We start from the raw sequence: 6,446 nt of genomic DNA, 5'->3' as shown, positions 1-6,446 counted from the left end.
AACTCCTGAGCTAGGCCCTGTAAATCACTCATGTCAGCGAGGGCTGTCGGCAGACACTGAGACCACTCACATTGATCAAAAGATACCAAAGGTCAAATGGCAAATCGTCTCTCTTTCAACCCCACATCAGGAGTCCGGAACGCTGTAATCCAGGTAAATTACTGGTGTGTTGCTATTCTGATCTCCATTTCTCTGACTGGATTTACTAATAAAGTATTAATCCTTTGAATCATTCAACCCTCTATTTGAAACATAGTAAATCTTTATTTTACCATATTCATTAAACATTTATTTGTCCAATTGCCATGTAATATGTAATAACCTATGTAATAATACTACATCTGTGTATTTACTCTAATAACAACATTGCATTTGTATGCTGGTACTTAGACATTTAGTAACTTTCTGTGCAAATGCATTAGTGTGTTACTACACAGGTATAAACGCAAGTCAACTTTTCCATCTGCGGTCATGATGCTAAAATGAGGACAAAACCAGGAGAGAATCAGGATATAAATGGCATTGGGTCAAATATGTGAACACAAATAGAGTCCACTCCAACAGAGATCCCTTTTCAAATAGAGATACGGCCACTTTCTGTTGTTGATCAGATAGATGACACCTCACAACGTTGTCTTGAGCCAAGTTCAATCACAATCATAAACCTTACAAGATAAACTATGGAATAGGCGTTGCATGATCTTTGCCGATATAGAGGCTGGGCTATACGTCCCTCTGGTTCAAGACGCTGTATGTGAGAGCTGAGGCGTCTCGTGTTAAGGGAAAGAAGACGAGACGACTCGAGGAGAAGACTAAAGAGAAGGAGAGCATCTGCTGGTGGTCATGGTGAATTCTAGCCTTCCTCAGGCCCCCCTGCTCTTTGAGAACGCACCGGGGTGAAAGAGACTTGGCAACGCGCCACCATTCCCCCGTCTCATTTTCATCTGCTACATTCATCATATCTTTGTGTCATCCCTCTCTCTCCCCTTTTTCTCTTCTCTTGTTGCCAACCCCGGGGTCTCAAAGGGGTCTGCCTCGACTCAGGAAGTAAATAAAAGGGAATCAGCCGGACCACACTGGATAAAGGGTGTTTGATCCCAGGGTCTAAACAACCACTTGGGATGGCGCTCACTCTCTATTGGTTGGTTGACATCACATCTTTCCCATCTGCCCCGGTGGCAGGGAGAGTCTGTTCCTCTGTGTGGTCCAGACAGGAGAGGAAGACCCCCCCCCCCCCGTTTAACCTCTGTTTCCAACCTCTCGATGGTCTAAACTCTTAGATCCCATGACCCTCCCCCCCGATACGATCTTCTCTTGCACATGCTCTAACAGTGTGTGTAAACGGTTGTCTTTGAATGCTCTCAGGAACTGAGGGAGCTAAAGCAGGGAGCAAAGCAGATTAACTTGAAGACAACTTCGTGCCAAAAGAGAATGGTTATTATGGCCAGCTAATGGCTTTCCAGCACTGTTGATGTTGTCTATATTAACACATATACAATTCAAAATAAATAAACATTAAAGGTAGAATATTTATGGATGAACGATGAATGATCTTACGAAGTATTTCAAGAAAATTTCGGGAAACCATCCAAGAGTTTTGATAGAAGGTATCAATTAAAGCACATTGGACCAGATGTATCATATATCCTTATGTTGATTCAACCCACTGTTATAAGTGGTTTTGCTAAGAATTCTGGGTGAAGAGGAATCGTCGGTTGGTTTCTAAATCAAACAGGGCTCCATCATCTCCCTGTCGCGGCCCCGCTCTGTTTCCAGGCTGGTGCTGGGGACGGGGCCTCCTAAAAGGGCACCAGGAGCCAGAGAAGACAAAGGCAGGGTGTTTGCATGTTAAAGGAGACGTTAGAGGGGATGAAGGCGTCTCGCCTAAAGGAGCGGGTCGATATCTCTGCCGGCACCCTGGTTAGGGGCGATAAGGCGAACACAAGCCAAGGCGTCCGACAGTGGAAGATGTATCTGGGATTAATTCGGCATTGTGCCCCGCCCAGCCCCGCCCGACAACACCTTGGGTCTATGGCATGGGGAAGCAGCCTGCCAGTCTCCCCAGTCACTGTTTAGGAAAGTTAACCCTTTACCTTTCAACTGTCACCCCCCTGAGCCACACCGCTGGTCCAAACTGTCACCGACGTTTTAGAGTCCCAAAGACAACATGTCCACGCAACTCGGCCACAAAGACGTCAACAGTCACATCGTACACACAGTATTCTGCTTTCCTTTTGTGCTGTTGGTTAGAGGGACTTTGTTGACTCCGGGGTCAATGTCTGCGGGTACGATATGACAATGCAACGCAGTAGTTGCATTGTCAAAGCGTATAATACCGTGGTTAGAAGACACGTCTATGTGGTTGACTAGAAATAGGCAAAACAAGGTGGGAAAGGTCAAAGAGCAATGAAGACAAGACATTGGATACACAAAATAGTGTGACTTTCTTGACACCAGGGTCAGTGTCTAATTCTAATAGCTGTTGTGAAATGCTGGCATCATGGTTTATTGTGAAGGCTTACTATCACAATTTAAAGACCTGGTCATGGACTAGAATATAAATAGGCAAAACAATTAGACATCCATGTCATCGGATGCACAACATACCAATATAATTGTAGCCCTTTCCTGTTGTCAAATTACCTACTGGATTCATGGTTGGAATGTTATTCATATTTTTCATAATTAATCAATATTATGTTTTAAATTATTCTGAAATTCCGGTGTTTCTATGTCAAACGGTTTTGTTATATTTCAGTCTTCTGTGATGTATATAAAGTGTAATATTGGGATGCAAACTCAAAACGTAATACATTTCAACTCTATATCTCACATGGTACAGGTGTATTCTTTTATTAAGCCCATAACCACGTGTGTGAGGTATGAAACTTTTGTTTCACAGTAGATTCGTTTAAGACGACCGAGAATCACTCTGCGTGACCCTGATTTAGACCACTGCAGTAATTAACCTTCTGAAACATAATGTTTGGCCTAAAGCGAAAGTGAGTAGAACATTATTAAAATATATGACAGCACATCTCCAATAAAAAAATGAATAGCGATATCAGAGAAAAAACATAATATAGTTTGATTGGCATGTTACAACTTCTAAATGTCTTTGCACGAAAAATGCTAATGTTACGTAGTTGTCTAATAAAAGTGAATTTTGACTTTCCCTCATTATTCAAAGCTGTGGTTTCATGTGTTGGAGGAGAAGCCAACATATTATTATGACATTCGACTGAATCACTGCTTCTCAGGCAGAAAGCATGCCGTATGTGTTTTCATAATTTCCAAGTGTCATTCGAGCCTCACTTTTCCTCAGAAACATGTTATTAGCTCTGAGCATCACAGACTAGATGAGATCGTGTGAGAGAAAATTAAATCCTCTAAATCTTCTCTACAACTTAAACCTAAATGCAATGTCTAAGTATGGTTTCACATCCCCTTTTCTCTCTCTCTCTCTCTCTCTCTCTCTCTCTCTCTCTCTCTCTCTCTCTCTCTCTCTCTCTCTCTCTCTCTCTCTCTCTCTCTCTCTCTCTCTCTCTCTCTCTCTCTCTCTCTCTCTCACCATCTCTCTCTCTCTCTCTCTCTTTCTCTCTCTGTCTGTTTAACATTTTCTTCAGGGGCCTCATTCCTTCTTCTTTTGTGTGTGTTGTAGTCCTCTATTGGCCCTGTTTTTGTCCCAGTGAGTCTTCAGCTAGTCTTCTAATGTGTCGAGGCATGTCCATCCTAAGCCGGGGCCGTGGTGGCAGAACAGGGCAGATGGTTGCCAGGGAGGCTCAGTGCCTCGCGGCCACGCTTCGCCCGCGGACAATGGCAGAGCTGGGGCCACGCCGTGGCACCAAGCCGCGCCGCAATAATGCCGGCGCCGCTGAGGGTTGCGACCTGGAAACGGGGACGACTGTGATAACAGCTTGGCGGAGCGGCGGTAGGCCGCGGCGGGGCGGATATCTCGCCGCCCGTGTCAATGTCGCCATGTCGAATCCCGTGAATGTCACTGTCCTTCCGGCACCTCTCACCCTGTCCACCCGCAATCTAAGACTCCCATCTGATGTAAACAGCTTTGTACTTTCATCGGTGCTGAAATCTGAAATCACAGAGGATTTTCCTGATTTATTGCATAGTTCTAATTTTAGCTGTTTCAAACGTCTCCAGGAATGTAAAGCGTTCTGGATTTTATGAAGATACATTTTTCATGTATAAAAATCAAGGACATATGATGAGTAGTCTTTACCCTACTTTTACTTCAAATCTGCCTGTTCTCGACATCATTTTATATTTGGATTTAGCCTAAGGAGGTTCTCATGTCATAACCTCAGTGGCATGTCGACTTATGTAGTAATGTTGCATCATTGGCACTCTATGCAGTGTTTGAGAAAATATTCAAATCAAATGCGACATTTACCATTCACTGCATTCGAACACAGCACACACACACACACACACAAACACACACGCTCTCCGCAGCACAGTAACAGTGGGTAACATGAACAGACTGCAGAGTTGGCACCCACTCTTATAGGAATAATACAACTAATGGACCACTTTCAGAACTCCAGGGAAGAATATCAAATGATGTCAACCATGTCATAATCCTGTTCTTGGTTTTACAGCCATAAATCACTTGTCTTCTTATTTTGGAGGGAAAACAATGTTGAAGTTATCTGAGGGTATTAGAAGTCCTCAGAGTAAGGAAATACATTTTGGAGAGACTGAAAAGCAGAGAAAAAGTCTGGTGTGGTCATGGACATGGCATTTTAGCAGCCCAATGAAATGATCGTGAAGCTCAACATTAAAAGCGCCTTGTGTCTGTTTCATGCAGGGATCCTCTGGGCCATCTCCCTGGGTCCTGAGTCCAATAGCTCGCCTTGGAATTAAGATTGCATGCAGCTAAAACGGAGTTGTGTACGTGTCTGGCTTCTCGGGGCTAATGTGAATACTTATTTCATTATCTGAAATGAAGAGGAAGGTTTTGAGGAAGACTGCGTTCAGGTCTCAGATAAATAGATCCTTCAGATATCTAAACCGTGTCAAGAGGCTCTCACTTCTGTTAGTCCAGGCTGTATAGCCCCTTAAAGGCCACCTTCCATCACGTGTTGAGGACCTTAATATCATTAGGCTACAGCACTGCTTATGTGAAGCACTCAGGAGAGCTGACCGTTGAGACTGACCGTTGATGCTCCACAGTTGCTCAGCAGGGTAACGGTCAGAGAGCTCTGTCATTAAATGAGGAACCTCCATGTCAGCTCAGAGGGGGGAGGGTGGTCTCTCGAATCCTCTTTCCTCTATTACCCCCCTGGCCATTCAGCCCTGTGACTGATGATGTCCCCCTCCTGTGGCAGCCGACAACAGAGCACAAGAGACCCCACAAAAGGCACTCTGGGTAAAACAAAACCTCTCTAATTGTGCCTTTGTACCGGTCGATGAACCAGCGGGCCGGTTGGCTGGTGGTCGGTCCCAGGAGTCGGCATGTCCAAAGGCTTCGGTTTGGGGTGCTGTTGTGTGGGGAGCGAAGGCAGGACGTGGCCCTATCCAGGGCCATGATAGATGGGGGACGCTTGTGGCCTGGTGCGGACACAGACACTCAGGCGATTTGTTCCCATTGTTGGGGTGGTATTGTGGGGCAGACCTGATGACGTGTGGGGTTAAATGGTGACAGCTGATGGTGCCATATAGGGAGAAACACAACCAGTCATTGAAGTTTATATTAATAAATACATCACACATCTGAACAGCTGTGACTTATTTTTATTTCCGGTATCATTATAGTAGGGCGTCTCAGGTATTATTTCAGTAGAAAACTAGTGCAAATGGCACTAATACATCAGTGTTATATATGTATGAAAAATGTATTAGATTTAATATCTAGCTTAATAAACCAGAAAAACACTGTTTAAATATTTTCATCAGCATCCTGCTTTCCTGCCTTGGCCATATTGAACTGTCGGGTGAACAGACTAGAAGCAGCTTCAGAAAAGAATCAAGTGGCCCTTAGAACACAGCAGGACAGAAAGCCACTAGTATTTCCTCAGTCCGGATTTAACCTACGACTCGCTTGGCACTGCGAGGAGGACTTGTTTCTCCTGCATGAAATCATGTTTTCCAGTTCGCACAATCTTCTCCATTTCAATTACAAAACATATTTTGTTTCATAGTGTTGCAAAATTGGTTATGATGATCCCCAAAATATTTTTGGTACAATTTTCACCATTACGGTGTCCATACAGCCTTTACATTAAAAATGTGTGTTTTAAGTTAGGAGCTAATTGTGTTCTTTAATTGTATTCTTTCCCCAGGGCTCTCCCTCAACCCTTTGCCATCCCGATTAGTTGTTGCTGTGAAAAGTGAACAGCCTTGCTGGTGTGAGTGCTATGGCGCTGCAGTGTCAGACAGACAGAGACAGGGTGGCAGTCTGCTCCTCTACCGCAGGTCCCACACTGAGC

The 6,446-nt window shown here is 44.3% G+C and overlaps 1 pseudogene; it reads right to left on the bottom strand.

The window, feature by feature from the left end:
• Positions 1 to 3,732: 3,732 nt before the first annotated feature.
• The window catches only part of LOC115144596 (cilia- and flagella-associated protein 251-like), a 6,491-nt pseudogene continuing 3,777 nt past the window's right edge, over positions 3,733 to 6,446 (bottom strand).

Source organism: Oncorhynchus nerka, linkage group LG2 (assembly GCF_034236695.1).
Source record: "Oncorhynchus nerka isolate Pitt River linkage group LG2, Oner_Uvic_2.0, whole genome shotgun sequence".
Taxonomy (NCBI): domain Eukaryota; kingdom Metazoa; phylum Chordata; class Actinopteri; order Salmoniformes; family Salmonidae; genus Oncorhynchus; species Oncorhynchus nerka.
This window is presented reverse-complemented; position numbering and strand designations above follow the sequence as displayed.